The 22,517-nt window shown below is 42.9% G+C and overlaps 1 protein-coding gene across 3 annotated transcripts in view; it reads left to right on the forward strand.

Moving 5' to 3' along the window:
• Positions 1 to 2,545: 2,545 nt before the first annotated feature.
• Positions 2,546 to 22,517, forward strand: part of PKNOX1 (PBX/knotted 1 homeobox 1) — a 75,038-nt gene continuing 55,066 nt past the window's right edge. The window contains exon 1 of one of the 3 annotated variants that reach the window (XM_027768626.1): positions 2,546 to 2,905. The gene's annotated coding sequence lies outside the window, so the exon portion shown is untranslated. The remainder of the gene's footprint in view (positions 2,906 to 22,517) is intronic. The other 2 variants (XM_006169423.3, XM_006169422.3) reach the window with 2 other exon arrangements.

The raw sequence follows: 22,517 nt of genomic DNA on the forward strand, positions 1-22,517 counted from the left end.
GGCGCGAGCGGGAAGATGGCGGCTGCCCACCTAGCTCCCGACCGCAGTTCCACCTCGACCCCTTACCTCGACCCAGGCCCCGGCCTCTGCCCCTGCCCCTGTCCCTGCCCTGCTGACCTGGCCGCAGTGGGGAGAGGGACGCGAGTCCTGCCGGCTTCGGGGTCCAGGGCTCTGTGCGCTCAGAAATCCAGAGTGTTGAAGCGCGGACCAGAGAGGAGCCTGCGTGTGTTTCGGGTTCTCACTGGTAGCCGGGGAACGGGGGTGCTAATACTGGCTGCCAAACGCGCCTCTCACCCTAGACGGCTATTTTGGGTAGTGAGACCTGAATGTTGGGCCTGGTCTGGCTGCTCGATGGATTTCCACGTTTTCCGTGAGAAAATCACGTCAACAAAGAAGAACGAAGAGAAACTGAGGCTGGTGTATTTCATGGTAGTGGCTCTGGGACCGGAGCCCTCGGGGTCTGCGGTGCCAGTCCGACTCTTGAACTGGGTCTTAGGTGTGTGATGGGATTGGGGGCCGACATCCACAAGTCTGTTTGCAGTGACTCAGTCACTTAGCACTTTGTATACGTGTCATTGTGTTCAATCACTTAGCACTTTTTATACGTGTCACTGTATTTGTTGGGGAGTGGGTATTTGTCACTTCAGCGTGGAAGCAACCACTTTCGTTAAGTATAACGTCAGGATTTTCCCTGGCGCATTGGAAAGGGACTTTCTCTAAGTACTTCAGGGAATAATGGAGGCAAAGTGTGACCATGCCTGCCAACACAGCTATTGGTGATGCACTTGAATCCAGTTGTAGTTACAGTGCTGGGGGAGGTGGCAGGCTGACCTAAATGTACAATTCAGCATTTTTTCCTTAAATTTCTTAGTGTGCAGGGATGTGTGGATTGCCTGGTTGCTATAGTTCGCAGAACCTGTCACACACTGTTGCTATGTTATGTACCACTGAGGGATGCTGGCGGTGCCTATCCACACAATGCTTTCTTACGTTTCCCACTTGAGAGGATTAAGAGTGTGCAGCAGAGTTGATGGAGCGGTGGGAGAGGCAGGACTTGTTTCACAGATGCTTGAACACTCCATGCTTATGATTGTCAGTCCTTGCATAGCTGATGTAAGAGTCAGTGCTGGTTTACGTGTCCATTTCTCTGGCATTCCATTGTGGCTGTACAGAAAGAAGTACTGCTTGTGAAGAGTAGAAGTACTGTGGAAAGGCATTTAGTATGAGTGGTAACACTGTATTCTTTCATTTGTGTTGCAGATTGTTAAAAGTATCAGCAACTGTACTTAAATAAACTGCCAAAGTGATGGGAAATATAGAGGGAATCTTAACTTTCTAGTACCCTCCTGGCTTCATCTTAAAATGGAGTAAGAAGAGAACCCATTATATTGAAATACAGTTATAATATATTGAACCCAGTGGTGCTAGAGTCTCATACAGCTCCTTTAGTAGCTTACTTAATAACCAGATTAAGCAGGGCCTCTGGTAATTCGCTCTAGGAGTGGTGGTGAGAGATTTCTGTGACAACTTTAATGCTTGGCAAAAATACTTGTCACTGGTCCTCCTGCTCACACTCCTGGGCTTCTGTCTGCTTTCATTCATTTCCGTTGAAGTTACAGAAAATTAAAATCTGATGGTTTCTTATTCAGGTTTACAGACTCCAAGTTCAGAACTTCTTCACACTCAGCCTATCCCTCAGTACAAATATATTGGTGTCCTTTTTCCCTGTCATGATTATATAGATGACCAAGGTGACAGGAAAACAGAAGCTAGAGCAACTTACGAGGAAAGTAGCCACAGCCAGTTGAGATGTGAGGTCTCCCTCCAGCTGGGCTGCATCAGGTGGATAAGTGATATCCCGTGTAAAGTGAAGGCGCAGGAAATGTTCAGTGCAGAAGTTCAAGTAGCTGTATAGGGGCAGAGAAGCAGGATCACAGGTGGAGAGAGTCCCCAGACTGGGCTGCAGACAGCCTCAGGCTCTTGGCTCCCCTGCCACTGAGGGTGCTCAGAGCAGCCTGCCTGCCGCTGCTCTGAGCACAGGGTAGCTAGCCCCGAGTGTGGATTTGTCAGCCCCTGCCGGTTTTGTTGTTTCTGGGAAGTTCACACAGAAGGCAGCATGGTGTTATAGTAAATGTGTTGTCTGACATGTGGTTTAAAAGTCCCAGTTCCCTTAAGTCTGTGGTTTTGAGGATACACCTCAGGGACTTGGAAGGGAGACACAGTAGCTTCTTAATGCCATTTAAGATTTCTTTGGGAAAAACCACTAACCTACCAGATTGAGAGACTGAGGGCCTGGGAGTTAGTAGTAAATATTTTGGATTTGTTTTCTCTCTCCTTAAAAACTTGCTGTAGAGTTCATGTAATCGCTAGAAACTAGGTGCACACGGACATGCACACATACAGAGATAAAGTGAAAAAAAGTACTCCTCAAGGGGGATGACCATGCTGCAGTCTCTTCTCCATTCTCTCAGGATTTGGGAACTGCACCCTATAGCAAATAGGGTGTGTTTTTCAAGCCCCAGACCTGGGTCCTTGAACCATGCTGTCAGCTATGTGGGATCCAGCCACCTTAGCTACCACAGCACCTAGCTGGCCGAGATTTGTTTTGTGCCGTGTGTCTCTAGAGTGATATGGCCTGGTCAGCCTGCTGCTGGGTCAAGCACCAGCCTTCCCTTGTCTGGATGAGCTGCTTGTTGGTGTTCCCTGTTGGGGAGGGAGAGTGTTCTGCTCAGGGCAGTGTCATCACCCGTTTGGCCCACGTTTCATCAAGACACATGCTGTCCACAGGTGCAGCAGCTGGGGGTCTGCTGGAAGTACTGATTCCACCACATGTGGCTGTGACTGACTCTGGGATGATGGGCTATTCCATCAGGTTCTCAGGAAGGCAGGGGGCAGCTGACTTCAGGTATGTGGGGTTTAGGGCCAAGCAGCAAGAAGAAAAACAGGAATCTCGTGGCATCCCTGGGACCACCAGCTCGGTAGGCCTCTGGGCACTTAGAATAGTAGTGTGGACCCCTGCAAAGTCCAGCTGTACGCCAGAGTCTTGCCTTCTCTGTTAAGTTGACTACTGCTCCGCACTGTCTATGTTGCGCACTTGTCTCCACCGCACCATCTCTCCCAGTGTGGGTTCACCCAGCTCTGCCTGGCAGCCTTTCAGTCCCCAGCTGTGTCTGCTGTCCCAGTGTGCACTTCAGCTCTTGCCCTGTGTACCACTTCATAGGCACTGACCCAGGTTATGGGCTAGCCTGGCCTCTGGAGACTGTGGTGCTGCCTGGTCCAGGGCACAGAGTCGGTTGGGGTTGGCAGGGACAGGCTTCTGCCATTTGCATAGTGCTCTCTCTCTATAAGACCTTCCTTTGGGGCTGGGTCATTCAGAAGGGGCTGTGGATTGGGAGGCACGGTGATTTCAAATTCCAGAATAGTCTTTCAAATTAAGGATTTAGAGCTTGGTAAGCTTCCTATATATTTTGTATATGTCATCTGAGACACTTTATGAAAGTTTGCTTTTTTTTGGGGGGGGGCATTAAAAAAAATTAAGAATTTGGGCCAAGAGGTGGCTGCGTGGTTTGAGTCCTGGACCTGGCAACTTGAGAAACACCCTAGGCACGTGTGTGTACACGCGCCCGTGTGCCCAAAATCTCGAGAAGAGAGTGAAGGAGGAGGGGTTGCATCATGGCCATTCCCCTGGATAGTGATTTCTTACTTTCTCTCTGTCTCTGTGTCTATATGGCAAGCATGTGTGCCCTATAGCAAAAACTAAGAAATAAAATAATTTAGGAATTTAACTGTTGTTAAACTTTTTACATTCTTGTATATTTAGTTATATGTTTATGCATACTTTTCCCCAACTTCTGTATTGTGGTAAAATGCACAAAATTTATCATCTTAACCATTTGTACTTGTAGGTTCAGTGGTATTAAGCTCATTCATGTATTTTAGTAACAATCAGCCACCATACATCTCCAGATTCTTTTCCTCTTGTAAAACTAAAACTCTGTTTCCATTAAATAGTAACTCTGTTCATCATTTCTCCATTCCCTGGCAATGGCCACTATACTCTCCATGCTCTGAATTTGACTACTGTAGGTATCTTACAGAACTGGAATCATATGGTATCTTTTTGTGATTGACTTACTTAGCATAATGTCCTCATTTCATTTAGCAAATTTCAGCCATGTTATAGTGTGTGCCAGTATTTCCTCTTTGAGGCTAATAATTACATTGTATGAATATACCACATCCATTCTTGGATGGACAATCTTGAGTTCCTGCTACCCTTTGGTTGTTGTGAATAATGTGGCCATGAAGATGGGTGTACAAATATCACTTTGAGACCCAATTTTATTTATTTATTTATTTATTTATTTATTTTGAGAGATTTTTGCTATAGGGCACTTGTGCTCTCCAGAAAGACAGAGAGAGATAAAGAGACAGAAAGCAAGAAATCACCCCTCAGGGGTGATAGCCACACCGCAATCCCTTCTCCATTCTCCTCTCGGGATCTTGGGCACGCACGCACACGTGCCTGGTGTGAATTTAAACCACTGGGTCCAGGACTCCAACTGCGGTCGACCATGTGGGAGTCCAGGGACATAGCCGTTACACCATCTTCTGGTCCCAAGAGACCCAGTTTTATTTTAAAATAATTATTTATTTAATTCCATTTGTTATTATTTTTAATTTGACCAGAGAGAGAGAAAAGGAAAAGGAGAAAGCAAGCAACCAGGTCTGGGACTTGAACCATAGTCAGCCATGTGGGAATCCAGTGCCTTTAACCACCATGCCACCTGCTGGCCCTGAGACCGAGTTTTCAACTCTTTGGTGTATAGAGCCAGAAGTGGAATTGTTGGGTCATACAGTAATTCTGTGTTTAATTTTTTGAGCAACTACCACAGTGGCTACACCATTTTACAGTCCCACCAACATACACAAAAGTTCTGATTTTTCCTCATCATCACCAGCATGTTATTAATATTATTATTTGTGGCAGGAGCCATCCTAATGAGCTCGAGGTAGTGTCTTACGTTTTGATGTGCATTTTCCTAATGATTCGTGATGTTGACCATCTTTTACATGTTCATTGGCTATTTCTATATCTTTGGAAGAATGTCTAAGTCCTTTGCCCATTTTTGATTTGGGCTCTTTATATGCATGTATCTTTACATGTTAATCAGTTAAGCTATTTTGTGTTGTATTTTTAGTTGGTATTACTGTATGTCTTCATGTATTTTGTTTGTTTGTTTGAGAGGTTTTTGCTATAGGGTGTGTGAACTCTCCAGAAAGAGAAGCAGAGAGACAGAAAGTGAGAAATAACCCCCCAGGGGGATGGCCACACCACAATCCCTGCTTCTCCATTTTCCCCTCAGGATCTTGGGCACACACGCTCATGTGCTTGGCGTGAGTTTAAGCCACTGGGTCCGAGACTCAAACCTTGGTCAACTAAATGGGAGTCCAGCAATATAGCCATTATACCAACTGCTGGTCCCCATGCATTTTATAATCTATACATTTCTCACTTAATTTAAGATTTCAATTTTATATATTTTTTGGTGTTTTTTAAAACATAATTTAATTAATTTGTTTTTAATTTGCTATAGGACACATGCATTCATCAGAGAAAGAGAAAGAGAACGAAAGTGAGAAAGTAAGCCATCAGGTCCGGGACTCAAACTGCAGTTGGCTATGTGAGAGTCTAGTACCCAACCACCACACCACTTGCTGATCTGTTTGATGTTATTTTATAATCATGCCTCATGTTGCAGAGCTGTTTGAGCATTTAGATTTTGATAGTCCCTCTACAAGCTGGGCTTCCTCTGTGTGCCTCACCCCTTTTCCCCCAACTTAGTGCTTGCCAGGTGGACGGGAGTGTGCGAAGAGGGTAAGAGGAGGGCAGACAGTCCCCAGTGCTCTGGCCCAGCATGAGAGGAGCCCTTGCCTCATAAAACTTGTTGGGACCAGCAGTTAGCGTAATGGCTATGTCGCTGGACTGCCACATAGTCGACCGCGGTTCGCGTCCCAGACCCGGTGGCTTAAAACTCACGCCGGGTGAGTGTGCGTGCGTGCCCAAGATCCTGAGAGGAGAATGGAGGAGAAGGGATTGCGGCATGACCATCCCCCCCCGGGGGGTGATTTCTTGCTTGCTATCTCTCTGTCTCTCTCTCTCTCTCTGATGAGCGCACGCACGCTATAGCAACAACCTCTCCAAAAAAAAAAAAAAAAAATCAACTTACTTGTTGACCCGTAATACAAAGTAGCTTTTGAGAGTTTTGAGTGATGCCAGTGATAGTCACAGTCTTAAATTTTTTTTTTTTTAGAGGTTTTTGCTACAGGGCGCGTGCACTTGCTGCCAGACAGACAGAGAGAGACAGAGAGATAGAAAGCAAGAAATCACCCCCCGGGGGGGGATGGTCATGCCGCAATCCCTTCTCCTCCATTCTCCTCTCGGGATCTTGGGCACGCACGCACACTCACCCGGCGTGAGTTTTAAGCCACCGGGTCTGGGATGCGAACCGCGGTCGACTATGTGGCAGTCCAGCGACATAGCCATTACGCTAACTGCTGGTCCCGATAGTCACAGTCTTAAAGCTTTAGTGTGAAATCACATTTATATTTGGTAGTAGACCATCCAACTTAGAGTCTGAAATTGTAAAACCATTAAAATGTCTGTGTTATTAGAATTTTATGTTGTCTTTAGTGGTTGTGTAAGAATGGCCTTTCATTGGAAATACTTTTTTCTTTATAAAATATATTTACTTATTTTAATTTGACCAGAGAGAGAGAAAGTGAGAAAGCAAGTTGGTCAGCCATGTAAGAGTAGAGCACCTTTACCACCATGCTATCTGCAGCCGCTTGAAATTTATTTGTATAGGTTTGTTTTAACAGGATTTGGTATCTGTGGTTATATTTGAATATCAAACTTCAAGTGACACTTCCCAAAACCCTGTTTGAAAAATAAAGAGATTTATTGACAAATATTTTCTTTAGAATGAGTCATTTTTTGACTGGACACCTCTGGCATGGGATGTGAAGGGCAGGGAGAAGACGCCTGGACTGCTGGCTTGTGCAGAATGAAAACTCATCAAACTGTAGTGATGAGTTATAGTAATAGTTCATGTTCTGGGACCAGCAGTTGGTGTGATGGCTATGTCACTGGACTCCCGTGTAGTTGACTGCAGTTTGAGTCCCTGACCCAGTGGCTTAAACTCACACCGGGTGCGTGTGTGCCCAAGATCCCCAGAGGAGGATGGAGGAGAAGGGATTGCAGCGTGGTCATCCCCCCTGGGGGGTGATCTCTCACTTTCTGTCTCTCTGTCTCACTCTGTCTTTCTGGGGACCACATGTGCCCTGTAGCAAAAACCTCTCAAAAAAAAAAAAATTAATAGTTCATGTTCTAAAAGGTATCTTGGAGGAAGAATCTTTGTCAGGTAATAATTTCTGTTTGTTTTGTTTTGAGAGGTTTTTGCTATAGTGTGCATGCACTCACTGGAAAGACAGAAGTCACACACACCCCTCCCCCCCCAGGGGGGATGGCCATGCTACAGCTCTTTCTCCTCCATTCTCTCGGGATCTTGGGGATGCAGGCACATGAGCCTGGAGTGAGTTTAAGCTGCCAGGTCTGGGATTCAAACTGTAGTTGACTATGTGAGAGTCCAGCAACATAACCATCATGCCATCTGCTGGTCCCCAGATGTTAGATTTTTGACAGTTCTTTTGGATACCCTTCCAATTGCATAGGTTAGTTAATAAACATGTTTAGTTTAGAAAAAGATCATCATTTTAAATATTTTGATGAAAGATTTAGTAATGAACAGACAAATCTAGCTATACCTTCTCTGGTCTTGCTGTTGTCTGGGCATTTCTGGCCTCATAACTGTACCTGTTAGTCTTTTGTTTTCCTTTCTGCAGATACTAGAACTGAAATTGCGCTAGAATGTTAGCAGAATGGTAGGTGCTGGTTAGGAACATGCCAGTTGGTAGGGCTGGGAGGGAGGTGGACCTTGGCTGGGATGGTAGTGTGTGCTAGGCCTCACCATGTGGGACAGCTTCATTGTATTCCATTACATGCCCACGTCCAGTCCCCACTCCCAGTGAGTGAGCTCATTGTAGAGGGACAAAGAAGTATAGTTAAATTCTTGAAAAAAGCTGTGGGCACTGTCAATCTTTAGACCAGAGGCTGGCAAGCTTCAGAGTTTGGTCACATCCCTCCAGCACCTAGTTTTCTATGGCCACAAAGTGAGACCCTGTTAAGTGCATTTATTTCTCTGTCTTACGAAAGGAAGAAGTCAAAAACAAAAACACCTAAAGAAAGAAATCTTTAAGTCTGTGAGATTCCTAAAGGAATGTCTGGGAGTACGGGCTAAAAGCTTGAGCCCAGACCTCTGCTGGGGATTAACCCTGCCTTGCTGGTGAAGTCTGCCTGGAGGACAGATCTATGCTGGGCGCTCCCTGTCCAGGGCAACTGGGATTGGGGTAGATAGAGTAACTAGGGTTGGGCACGTGGAGGGGGGCTCTGGTCAAGGGTGGGTGAAGGCTGACTTCTCAGGGCTTTTTTCTAGAATTCTACCACCTCCCTTTTTTTCTTTTTTTTTTGGTCCCAATGTCTCTTTAAGCATTTCTTCTGTAAAAGGAATTTTAAAAAGGAGACTGGGGGGACCAGAAGTTAGCATAGTGGCTATGTCGCTGAACTCCCACGCAGCTGACCACGATTCAAGTCCTGGACCCGGTGGCTTAAATTCACGCCGGGCATGTGTGTGTGCGCGTGCCCAAGATCCCAAGAGGAGAATGTAGGAGAAGGGATTGCAGTGTGGCCATCTCCCCTGGAGGGTGATTCCTCACTTTCTGTCTCTGTCTTCTGGCAAGCGCCATGCCCTGTGCAAAAACCTCTAAAAAAAAAAAAGGAGACTGGGGACCAGCAAATGTTGTAACATTTATATCACTGGGATCCCACTCAGCTGACCATGGTGTTGTGAGTGCCAGACCCAGTGACTTGAAAATCATGCTAGGAGCGTGTGCGTGTGCATGTGTGCCCAAGATCTGGGGAGGAGAATGGAAGAGAAGGATTGTGGCAAGGCCATCGTCCCCTGGTGGATGATCTCTCACTTACATTGTTTCTGTCTCTTGCTCCTGCTAGTGCATGTGACCTGGGGAGGAGGTAGAAAAAGACTGAACAATCCCTAACTCTTAGTGCTTTTGTGGCCCTGCTTTCCTTTTGAGTGGTCAGGGTTGTTTAGTTAACTTGCCTGAGGGGATACTTTTTGTTTGTTTAAATGTTTGTTTCTGTTTCAGTTTTGTCAGACCAATATATTGCTGAGAATATAATCTAACTATCTTGAACTTTAAAAATCTCTTCTTTCGGGGCATTAGGTGGCAGGGTGGTTGAGGGTGTTGGATTCCCACATGGCTGTCCACGGTTGAAGTCTCGGACCTGGTGGCTTGCTTTCTCACTTTCCCTCCCTCCTCTCTCTCCTTCTGTTCCTCTGGTACATAAAGTTAAATAAAATAATTCTTTAAAAAAATCTCTTTCCTGAAATTCTTTTTTTAAAATAATTATTTTTTTGACTTTATGTATGTATGTATGTATTTTAATTTGATCAGAGAGGGGGAGAGAGAGAGAGAGAGAGAGAAAGTATATATATATATATATATATATATATATATATATATATATATATATATATATATATATATATATATATATATATATATATATATACACACACACACACATATATATACATACATCTTCCTTGTCTTCAAAGCAAAGAAAGAAATTTTAATATAATTTTCTCAAATAGTATTGAATACTGTTGAAAATGATTATAGTACAAACCAAACATTTAAATTTTTTTTCTTTTTTTAGTTATATTACTATAGGGATGTTATTAAAATGATCTGAATTCTTGTCTAATCAAAGTAATCAGATGCTCACTAGTATTTACTGTGTATAAGATGCTTTGCTAACTTTAATATGAGTCCCCATTAAAAGGAAGCATAATACTGTGTTGCTTGTATGCACAATTTTAAATGAGTGCATATGTATATGTGGCATTTTACAGGCTCTATTCAAATGGAAATGAAGCTTTACCTCTAAGGAAACCCACAGATAATAAAGTTTAACCTTTAAATGTCCTCAAATTCATTTCAAGGATTTAAAAGATGTTTCCGAAATGGATCCCAGTTCTGTTTGCTTTCTCTGGTTTTTGTGTACTTACCATCAGCACTGAGCATACAAAGATGAATAGTCGTAGTCTTTACTGCTGAAGAGTACAGATTTAAGCCTGGAAGAATCATGAACACACTTGGATATATAGTTGGTAACAAAGGATTGCTATAGCAACTGTTTGGGGTACAGGTGTTTAGTGTTGGTTTTAGGTAGCGTGCATCCAACTGCTAGATGACTAAAGATAGTATAGATAGTTCCAAAGCACCAAGAAAGGAAAAAGAACATAGAAGAACTTCATGGCAAGATAGGGAATTACAGGGAAAGAAAAAAAAAACAAAGAGGCTTGCTTGGTATATTTTTAGGAAACAAAACCTCAAAAACTAAGGTGGCATGAATAAGCCCAAATATATCATGAACCATGATTAACATATAAGAGTTTAATCTCCTAGGTGATAAAACTCTAGATTTAGTAGAAGAGCAACTAGCAAAAAATGCTACGTGGAACTTAAAAAAGAAGGCAGGTAGAAAACAAAAGGATAGAGAATGACATCCGTCCTCACAGAAGGCAGGTTTCACAGTATCAATGTCAGGGTCAGGTGAGCTTGGACTCAAGGTGAAAGCTAAGTGGGAGAAAAGCATACAGAGGGTACTAGCATATTACTCAGAGGTATAGTTAGTAATCACATCATTAGTTATATATCTAACAGTAAAACTTCTAGAAGAGAGATTGTTAGAAATTGGAGGAATAGATTAGGAGGACAATTCTGCACACTGAGGGAGAGACTTTAATGCGATTCTCGCCAATCACAAACCAAGTGGGTCAGAAGACAACTATGGCTGTAATCAACCTAGCACTGTGACATTTGGGGCCAGATCCTGTGTCAGGCGCCCATATTGTGCACTATGAGGTGTTTAGCAGTATCCCTCTCCTGTCTTCACCAGATGCCAATAGCTACCCCTCTTCCTCATTGTCATAGCCAGAAATGCTTCTGAACATTGCCAAATGAGCCTTTGGGACCAACGTCATTTCCAGTGGAGAACCGCTCATAAAGAGGACTTAAATAATATGTCAGATCATAGTGGTGCAGGCTACCTAGTTAGAACTTAAGAGTGAGGGAACAGCTAAAAATACCTACCTGGAATCAGTCTGTGGCCTAGTCCTTAAGGGAGGTAGATCCCACATGGTTGAGCATGTGATTTGAGTTCCAGACTCAGGGGCTTGAAAGGCACACTGGGCACATGTGTGTGCATGCCCAAAATATTGAAAGAGGGAGAACTAGAGGAGAGGGGATTGTGGCATGGCCATGCCCCATAGGGAAGTGTTTTCTCCTTTTCCTACTAGTGAATGAATGAATCCTCTGGCAAAACAACAACCGAAAACAAACCTGGATGTTGTGAGACTCCTTTGTATATCTCTTGGATTAAAGAGGTGATCCCAAACTATTTTCAGACTGTATAAATTAATGGCAGTTAGAGGACTACATATCCTAACAGAAGATGAGGCAAAACATTTCTAAGGAAGAAGAAAGTGTAGACCTTTAAGTACGTTTATTAGAGCACAAGAAAAATGAATAGCTTTCAATTCAAGAAACTAGAAGATTGACCCAAAGAAAATAGAGGCAAATCTTTGTGTGTTTGGCAAATCTAATTAAGAAATGAGAATACAGTATTTTTTAAAAGGCATATAACTACAGATACAATTTTACTGGTAAGAACATACCATGTATGACTTGATGGCAGTTAATTTAAGGAGCTATGGGTAGTTTATGAAGAAGATATAAATGACCAGAATTGATCTTTGAGGAAGAAAACCAGTAAAAACCAGACAACTTGAGAAGTAGTCAAAGATATCTCTTACAAGGCACTAGGCACAGATGGATGCGCTAGATCCCGTTTTCTTTTTCTTTTTTTTTTTTTTTTTGTGGAGGTTTTTGCTATAGGGTGCATGCGCTCGCCAGACAGACAGACAGACAGAGACAGAGAGATAGAAATCCCCCCCTCCCCAGGGGATGGCCACGCCACAATCCCTTCTCCTCCATTCTCCTCTTGGGATCTTGGGCACGCACGCACACGCACCCAGCATGAATTTAAGCCACCGGGTCCGGGACTTGAACCGTGGTCGGCTACATGGGAATCCAGCGACATAGCTATTACGCCAACTGCTGGTCCCAGTAGATCATAAATGGATCACCTGTTCCATTTTTGTGTACATTGTGGTACTGAACAAATAATTGAGCACCTGTTAAGTATCATGATAGTGGTTGAAAATACAGTGAACAGAAACAAGGTCCTGCCTGCCAGGAAGTGGTAGAGCAAACAAGTTAATCTGGGACCCATCAGAATGCACGATCACAACTGTGGTAAGAACTTTAAAAGGGAGGCACATTTTGTTCTGAGCTGAGTCAGAGGCCAGGCTAAAAATGGGAGCGCAGGCTTAAGTGGATCCTGAAGACGTAAGTAGGTTAAACAATGAAATAGTCCAAATTCTCATGCTTTCCCCTCCTGCTATATGAGGGGTCTTCAAAATATTCATGGAAATTCATATTTTTTATTTATTTCTATATATATATACATAAATAAAACTACGCATGGACTTCAGAAACTTTTTACATCAAAACATATGTAATTTGTTTTTCCAAGAGCTTTTGAAGTCTCCTGGTGTTACTGTTCCTCTCTAAACCCATAGTGATGGCCTTACCAGTAGTTTCCTAGCACTGGTTGATTGAGGAAGTAAAAACTTGACAAAATTAAAAAAAAAAAAAATAAAAGAGGGAATGAAGATGTGAACCTATGAGAGGAGTAGGTGGGTTAAAGCCATTCCAGGTAAAAGTGGGGATTCTGTGTTCAGAGGGAAAGAACTGGGGAGTGCAGAGGAACATGGAAGGGTTAGTGTGACTGACTGCCAGGCAAAGAAGGGTACAAAGAGGTGAGGGCCCAGTCATGTCCAGAGTCATTAGCTGTGTTAATAATTATGATCTTTAGTTGGTGCCAATAGGAATCCCTTGAAACGGTTTTAAGGGTGCATCACGGTCAGACTGAGGTTTCCAGACGTTCTCTTTTAAGACTTGGAAATGCCATGTCCACAGCAGCAGACTAAGTAACCTGTGATAGATATAAACAGTGGAGTGTGCTATATAGCTTTAAAGAGGAATGAAGATGATCTCTGCTTGCAGGAAGCTTCTCTAACATACAGTAAGTGAAAAAGTAAGGCTTAGAACTATGTGTAGAGTATGGCTTATTATATAAGAGGCATATGAATATTTGTTTATGATGAAAAGGAAGGCAATCCCTGCAGAATAGTAAAAATATTATTCCTTATGGAAGAGAGAAGGGGACAGGATTATAATTTGGATTTTTGTACATACTGTCTATCGTGATTTTTAAAAAAGAATTATTTATTTAATTGTATTTTAACACTATTATTATTATTATTTTAAATTTGCTACAGGGCATGTATGTGTTCTAGAGAGACAGAGAGAGAAGGAAAGTGAAAAAGTAAGCCACCAGGTCTGGGATTTCAGCTGTAGTTTGCCATGTGGGAGTCCAGTGCCCCAACCACCATGCCACCTGCTGGCCCTATCTATAGTTTTGATAATGGAAATTTTGGGTGATATGGGAGCTTTCATAAGGAAATGAAGATCCAAGGAAATGGTTAAATCTGAGAGTTTGTGTTAGGTTTGATGAGGAGTGGAAAGTAGGTTGGATGAAGAGTAGAAAGTCATGGAGAAATATGATAAGATAAAGGGAATATAAGCTAAATGTAGTAAATGGGTAGAAATTTAACAAAGCCTATTTATTCAGATTCCTCTGTGTCCCTTCTTTTTTTTTTTTTTTTTTGAGAGATTTTTGCTATAGGGCGTGTGCGTCACTGGAAAGACAGAGACAGAGAGACAGAAAGCGAGAAATCACCCCCGACCCAAGGGGGTATTGCCACATCACAATTCCTTTTCTTAAGTTCTCCTCTCGGGATTTTGGGCATACATGCACCTGTGCCCAGTGTAAATTTTAAGCTGCCAGGTCTGGGACTCAAACTGTGGTCAATTATGTGGGAGTCCAACTATGTACCAATTACACCATCTGCTGGTCCCTCTGTGTCCCTTCTTTAGAGATAAGGATGTCTCCTTTCTTTAGGTATGAGGAAGGCACCTCTCACGTGAAGGTTTTATGACCAGTTTCAGGGAGAAAGGCAAAGGAGAGATCTTTGGCTATAGGGCGTGTGTACTCAGTGGAGAGACAGAGAGACAAAAAGCAAGAGATCATGCCCCAGGGGTGATGGCCATACCACAGTTCCTTCTCCATTCTCCTCTTGGTATTTTGGGTACAAGTCAACTACGTGAGAGTCCAGCAACATAACCATTATGCCATCTGCTGGTCCTGACCCAGTGTGAATATTTGGATTTTTTTGGAGGATTTTTTTACTATAGGGTGCGTGTGCTCACCAGAAAGGGAGAGATAGACAGAAAGCGAGAAATCACCCCCTGGGGGGATGGCCATGCTGCAGTCCCTTCTCCTCCATTCTCCTCTCGGGATCGTAGGCACGCATGCACACAGGCCCGACGTTGAGTTTAAGCCACCAGGTCCAGGACTCAAACCGGGGTTGACTACATGGGAGTCCAGTGACATAGTCATTACTCCAACTGCTGGTTCCGACCCAGTGTGAATTTTAAGCCACCAGGTCCAGGACTCGAACCATGGCTATGTGGGAGTCCAGCGACATAACCATTATGCCATATGTTGTTTCCTTTTTAAAATTTGTTTGAATTGCCAGAGGGTGTGTACACCCAACAGAGTAGAAGGAGAAAGCACACCCCCACACCAGTAGAGAATGGTCATGCTCCAGTCTCTCCATTTCTCCATCCTATCAGGATTTTGATCATGAATGTACACATGCACAGTGTGTTTTTTAAGTCACTGGTGCCAGAATTTGAACCAAGATCACCCATGTGGGTATCAGCTCCCTTAACCACTAGGCTAAAAGACCAGTCCATGTATAGTTTTTTTTAAAGATATTTAATTTTATATATAATTATTATTATTAATTCACCAGAGAGAAAGAGGGAAAGTGAGAAAGCAAGCTGCCAGGTTTGGGACTTGAACCACGGTCAGCCATGTGAGAGTACAGTGCCTTAACCATCATGCCACCTGCTGGGCCCAGGCCATTTATAATTTTAAAATAAAACAGGAAGAAAAGGAATCCCTAAAAATTAAAAGCAAAATGAATGGAAAGAACTAAGAATTAAGTTGGTAGCTTAAGTATACAAAGAGGAATTATATCAAGTGATTTCAAAGCAAATTGAATTGCACATCCTAGGGAGATAAATTTCTAAAGATAATGGAAATACAGAGAAATCGTAGGCAGTTTTTTGTACTTACATTGTTAGTGATTATATTGTATTACTGTTATTTTGAAACCATTATATGTGTAATAATTTATGTGATAAATAAGTCATGATATTACTGTCATTGAGAAATAACATTTTCAGGATAAGAGACAAGACTTACAAATATGAATTCAAAGCAGTTAAGTAAATACCCTGTAATCCTAAATTTGAAATGGAGATAGCAGTGTTAACATTTTTTAAAAATGTATGAGAAAATAATGTCCATATCTATGATGGTTAATTTTGGGTGTCAGCTGTATTGAGGGATGCCTAGATGGCTGGTGAAGCATTACTCCAGAGTATGTCCATTATACCGTTGCCTCTTGGGTGTGTCTGTGAGAGTGTTGCCAGATAAGATTGGCATGTGAGAGAAAGACCTGCGGGCACCATCTAGTCAGCTGAGGGAGGGAATGGGAGGGATAAATGGAGAACATGAGGAATTCTTGTTTCCTTTCTTTCTGAACGTGTGTGTGTTCCACTCCTGCTGCCTGCACATCTGCCTGCTTTGTCCTGCTTTGCAGCTTAACTCTGGACTAAGTCCAGTTACTGCTGGCACTTGGCCATGGTGCCCCACTGGCCAGACACACTCCAAGTTCTTTAACTTTTGAACTCTGGATCATACTAGCAGTCACTCAAGGGCCCTTAGACCTTTGACCTGAGAACTACATTGTTGGCTTCCCTGAAACTGTCTTTCAGCTGTTTTTCCAGCTTGCAGACAGCCCACTATGGGCCTTTTCTGCCTTGTGACTCTGTGAGATAATTTCTACAATAAATGCTTTCTTTTATATATATCCTGTTGGTTCTGTTTCTGGGGAGAGTCCTGACTAATACAATCTCCACTCACTAAAAGGGCTGGAAATCATGACCAACCAATAGCAAAGAACACACATAGCACCTATGTTGTGGTCTGTAAATGTTATACCCACCGTGAGGAGTCAGAAGCTCTTTGGTAAATGGCAGAGCACAGGTCAGGTGCAGAGCATGCCCAAGATGAGCCTGGGATATCTCGTTTTACTTGAAAAAAACAAAAAAGCTATCACAAATTATCAGGATAATGTTAAAGACTGCAGGAATTAACTGCTTGAATTAGTCAAAGATGAGACCATCTGAAACATTAAAAAGTGTGCACAGAGAAGCCCAGCTGTAGTGGCACAGATGGGAAGGTGCCATCGCACACAGCTGAGGCCACATAGAAGGCCTAAGTTCAATTCCTGGTCCAACCTAAATGTTTGTAGTAATAATGTGTAGTAATGTGTTTCTGTAATCCTAGACCCAGGAGTTTGAGGCCAGAAAAATCGAGACGTGGTGAGATTGTCAAAATACCTATCTCTCTGTACTCCTCCCTCTAATAAAAAAATGCAGATATATATAAAACTTACTTTTATAAACATTCAAATTTATGAGATAAAAACAGCCTCATTAGTCACTGTTTGGGAAACCCTGGTGAGTGGCATATTTTCTGAAAATTGGTGACCAAAGGAAAAGAAGATTGAAAATACTAGTCACTGGGACAGCAGCAGGAAGAATGAGCTTGAGGGATTAGAGGAGGAAGAATGGGGTGGGCTGAGGGGGCTCATCGAAGGCTATTCTGGGGCTTCAGGAGATGAAGACCTGATGGCGGTGCTTCACCCATCTTCAGTGAAAGGACTGTGTGTGTCTGTAAATCACAGCTAGGTGATGATTCTCCAGAGTAAAAATCTAGAAAAGATTCTTTATCATTGTGATCACTCTTTAGTTGCCCAACATTTTAACCCTTCTCGGCTCATGGGTAGTATTGCCATTCCTTCACACTATCAGTACACATTTGCTACATTGTATTTTTGTTTTTGGAGAGGTTTTTGCTACAGGGCACATGGGCTCTCCAGAAAGAGAGTGACAGAGACAGAAAGGGAGAAATTATCCCCCGGGGGGAAGGCCACGCCGCAATCCCTTCTCCATTCTCCTCTCGGGATCTTGGGCACGCACACACATGTACCTGGCATAAGTTGAAGCTACTGGGTTCCCAGTTTCCACATTTTCAGTAATACTGTAATTCATACACTGAATTGAAATACATGCTTAAAGTTTATTTTTGTGCAAACTTTTTTGAAAAGTTTTTTTAATAGTACATATTTTCCATGAACTCCTTAAAGACCCCCCCAATACATTATCTTAGAAGCAAAATTATTTTATTCTCAGCATGTTGTGTGAAAGAAATTACTTTCATGCCAGAGAGACTGAGCTTATTTAACCTGTTTGTTATCACTGTTTCCTCCTCAGTAAATTAGGACAATGAATCTTATCTGTGCTACAGACCACCTTCTAGAGTGTCTGGTTACTACTGGCTAGTGTGAACACAGTTAACCCGTTACTGGCATTGAAGTAGCCATTTTATTATGTGCAAGGGTTCTGTGGACCAGTAATTTGAAAAGGCTATGGAGGAAATGGCCTATCTCTCCGTCATATTTGACTTTCTCATTTCTTCAGCCAAGAAGACCAAGAGGCTAGGGTGGCTAGATGGCTGAGGGATGGAGCCTTTTGGATGTGTTTTGCCAAATCTGGTAGTTGATGGCTTTCAGCTGGGAAATAAGCAGATCCTGTTGACCAGGGGTGGACTCTCCATATGACCTGGGCTTTCTCACAGCATTGGGGAAATAAAGGTTCCTCAGAGCTTGGGAGGACTTCCTGATTGCATTGGGGAAGTGTTCCTAACCACATTTGGGGTGGGGAGGGTTCCTCATAGGATAAAGGGGCTCTTCCTAACAGCATGGGAGGCTTCCTCATAGGATCGGGGACATTCTCACAGTATTGGGGCTTCCTTCCAGGATAAGGGGGGATCCTCACAGCATGAGAAGAAGGACTTTTTGATAGCATAGGACACTTCCTTCTAGAGTAAGGGCTTTGGGTTATTAAGCTTTCATGGTATTCACTGTTTAAGTGTGTCCCTGTGAAAAAGGCAGAAGCTGCATTGCTGCCTTTGACCCAGCCCTGGAGTTACATCCCATTGTTTCCACTGCATTTTCCCAAGTGAGTCACCAAGGTCAGACCAGAAGAGGAGGCCAAACCTCATGTCTTGATAAGAGAAGTGGCCGAGAATTGAAGACATGCTGATCAGGCGTGTAGTAGTGGACACCACGTCTTCTCTCATATTCCCTTCCCTGTCCTCAGTAAACCCACCTCTGCACAAAATGATGATTCACGCTCTGGGGAAATCTCAACATGGACTATGTAAATAAGATTGATGGTAAGCTTGGAGACTGTGTTCTTTCTTTCTTTTCTTTTTTTTTTTGGTCTCTAGTCTGTCCCTCTCCGGAAAGTGCACATGCCCTAGAGACTATGTTCTTTCTAAGGCATGGCGTTTTCCCCTTGTGGCATGTGCAGCCCAGTGACCACATGCCCATGATTAAGCAAGAGTCAGTAGGACTAGCCCCACCTTGGTGTGAGGGTGAAGCAATGCCTGGCCCATAGCAATAGTGCTTTCCTTCTGGTGTTGGTGCTGGTTATGTTCAGAGGGATTTTGGTAGAAACATCTACTACTTCATGCATGTTTTGGTGTTTTTTTAAAAGCCTTGGTGGGACCAACAGGTGACATAATGGTTATGCCGCTGAATTCCCACATGGCCAACCATGGTTCAAGTCCCAGATCCAGCAGCTTCAAATTCACGTTGGACACTTGACGAGTGCCCAAAATGCCAAGAGGAGAATGGAGGAGAAGGGATTGCAGCATGGTCATCCTTCTGGGGAGTGATTTTTTGTTGTTGTTGTTTCAGTCTCTCTGTTAAGCACATGTGCCCTATAGCAAAAATCTCTCAATAATTAAAAAAAAAAAAAAAAAAAAAAGAAGCTTTGGCAAGTCTTGATCCCTTACCTCTTCTGTTCCATTGGCCAGCCTGTTTATCTGTTCTTATGCTGTTACACAGTTTATTTTCCTTGTTACTGTGGTGTTATAGTGTATTTGGAAATTTGATATCTCTCAATTCTTTATTTAATCAATCATTGTTTACCAACATTATTATTATTTTATTTTTAAAATTTTGCTATAGGGCATGTATGCCCACCAAAGAGAGGGAGAGAGAAAGTAAGAAAGCCATGTCTGGGACTCAAACCATAGTCAGCCATGTGGGAGTCCAGCACTTTTAACCATCATGTCACCAGCTGGCCCCACTTTTAACTCTGTTTAAGGGTAACTTACCTACTCATGAACTTTATTCTTCCATTTACTTTTTTTTTTTTTTTTTTTTAGAGAGAGAGATTTTTGTTGTAGGGCATGTGTGCTTGCTGGAGACAGAAAGAGAAAGTGAGAAATCACTGCCACACTGCAGTCCCTTCTCTATTCTCCTCTTGGGATTTTGGGCACACATGTACTTGTGCCCGGCATGAGTTTCAAGCTGCTGGGTTCAGGGCCTGAGTTGTGGTTGGCCATGTGGGAGGTCCAGTGCCACAACCACTGTGCCACCTGCTGGCCTGAGAGTAGTTTTAAAATTTTTCTCAGGACAGTTGGTGCCATGGTGGTTAAGTTAGCTGGATCCCATGTGACTGACTATGCACTTTGAGTCCCAGACCTGGTGGCTTGAAAAACATGCCTGGGGCGCCAGCCGTGTCCGTGGAGAGAGGCTGAGGTGTGGGAGCTCTGACCCGAGGTTCCCAGAAATGTCGGCCTCATTAGTCTGGGCCACTGTCCGGGCTGTGAGCAAGAGGAAGCTGCAGCCCACTTGGACCGCCCTCACGCTGGTAGGTGTGAAGTTTAGTGTCTGGACCAGGGGCTGTAATGGCCTTTCTTATACTTTAACATATACAAAGACAAAGGGAGATTCTGATGAAGTTGTTCAAGATGGAGTCAGGGACCAGCAGGTGGTGTGGTGGTTAAAGTGCTGGATACGCCCACATGGCCGACTACGGTTCAAGTCCTGGACCTGGTGGCTTTCTTTCTCCCTTTCCCTCCCTCTCTCTCTTTCTCTGTCTCTATGTCTTTCTCTGGTCAAATTAAAATAAATGAATGAATAAATAAAATGAAATAAATAATAATTTAAAAAAAAGATGGAGTCAGAGTGTTCATCGAAAAGAAAGCACAGCTAACCCTTTTAGGAACAGAAATGGACTGTGTTGAAAACAAATTATCCAGTGAGTTCGTGTTCAATAACCCAGACATCAAAGGAACTTGTGGGTGTGGAGAAAGCTTTAATATTTGAAACTTCAGGATTCCTTTCGCTGGAATCCAGCTCCAGGAAAGCTTGGTGAAGCCTTGGAACTTACTGAAGAAAGCATGTGACTGTCATGTGCTTAAGGTTTATAATATGTGTCTGCCTTGTGAGGAAGGAAAAGTGATGCATTCTGAAAATGAAGTCAGGATATTAGGTTCCAGAAGAAGTGATATTTATTTTCTCTGGAGGAGACAAAAAAAATGAGAAGCCATTGCTCTCTTTGTATCATTACCTGTTACGTAAAGAAAAAAAAAGGCCACCCTGCATTTAGCTCTCTTGCACCCCTTTTGTTAGAACCTGCTGTTCATTAAAGTTGCATTCCTGGACTGAGTTTAGGAAATGGTTGAACAGAAGAAAAAAACAAAAAAAAAACCATGCCAGGACAAGTATACATATATGCCCAAAACCCCAAGAGGAAAATGAAGAAAGAATTGCAGCATGGCCATCTACCCTGGGAAGTAATTCCTCACTTTCCCTCTCTTTCTGTCTCTCTAAAACAATAGGAATTTCTGTTGGGATTGCAGCTTTATGACTTATGGATATTTATTCTGTCTTACTTCATTTTCTGTTATAGCAGAATATGACAGAGTGGGTCATTTGTAAAGAACAGAAGTTCATTTGGCTTATGGTTTTGGAAGATGGGAAGTCAAAGATAGAGACGATCCAACTAATAAATGAGATCCAGCAAGAGCTGCATCATGACAGGGTGGAGAAGAGAGAGGGACCTCAATAGTGAGCCAAACTCATTTTTGTAACAGGCTGCTCTGGCAAAAACTACCTCACTCCCATGGGAATTAATTAATTCCCAAGATAATTCATTAATTCATTTATTCATGAATGGGTTAATTCATTCATGAATCCTCATTACCTAATCACCTCTTAAATTTCCCACCTCTTAATACTATTGTATCAGGTACTAAATTTTCAGCATGTGAACTCATGGGAGATGCTTCCAAACACAGGCGACATCTGCAGAGAAAAACCAGTGGAATCATCAATGGTTCCAGTTAAGAAAGGGTCCAGCAAAGCCAAGGACAGCAGATACAAGGAGAGGCTGCACAAACCAATGGCATTTCTTATACCAGCAAACACCAGAAAGTGTAATTACACTGAGATACTATGATAATAGCAAGAAAAATCGTCAAATGTTCAAGAATTAACCTAACCGAGAAGACAGAAACCTCCACAGTGAAGACTGGAACCTCCTACTGGATGTAGAGGACCTAAATAAATGCAGACAGTGCCATGTTCTTGGGATGATCTGGTGGGGCCAGCAGGTGGCATGGTGATTAAGGCACTGGACTCCCACATGAGTGATCATGGTTCGAGTGCTGGACCTGGTGGCTTGCTTTCACACTTTCTCTCTCTCTCTCTGGTGGGCACACATACCCTATAGCAAATTTTTAAAAAAGAAAATAAATGAAATGAAATAAAATAATTGTAAAAAAATATTTATTCTTTTACCTCTTCCATGATCAGGAGAAGCATAGACAGCACCCTCACCAGTGTTGTGACACTGCAGTCCAACCCGACTCAGGCAGACCAATGGGTGTGCATGTGCCTGTGTACTCAGAGAGGTCTCTGGATGCAAACTGGAAGCTGCCAATATGGTCAGCTTCACCGGTGTCACATTTGATCACTGTATCATCATCTTTCCCCTAAGAAATATACTGGTTTTTTGTTTATTTTTAAATAGGTTTTTGCCATAGAGCGCGTGCACTTGCCAGAAACAGAGAGAAGGAAGGTAAGAACTCACCTTCCAGAGGGATTGCCACACCCCAATTCTCTCAGGAT

Source organism: Tupaia chinensis, unplaced genomic scaffold, assembly GCF_000334495.1.
Source record: "Tupaia chinensis unplaced genomic scaffold, TupChi_1.0 Scaffold147038_1, whole genome shotgun sequence".
In the NCBI taxonomy this organism is placed as follows: Eukaryota; Metazoa; Chordata; class Mammalia; order Scandentia; family Tupaiidae; genus Tupaia; species Tupaia belangeri.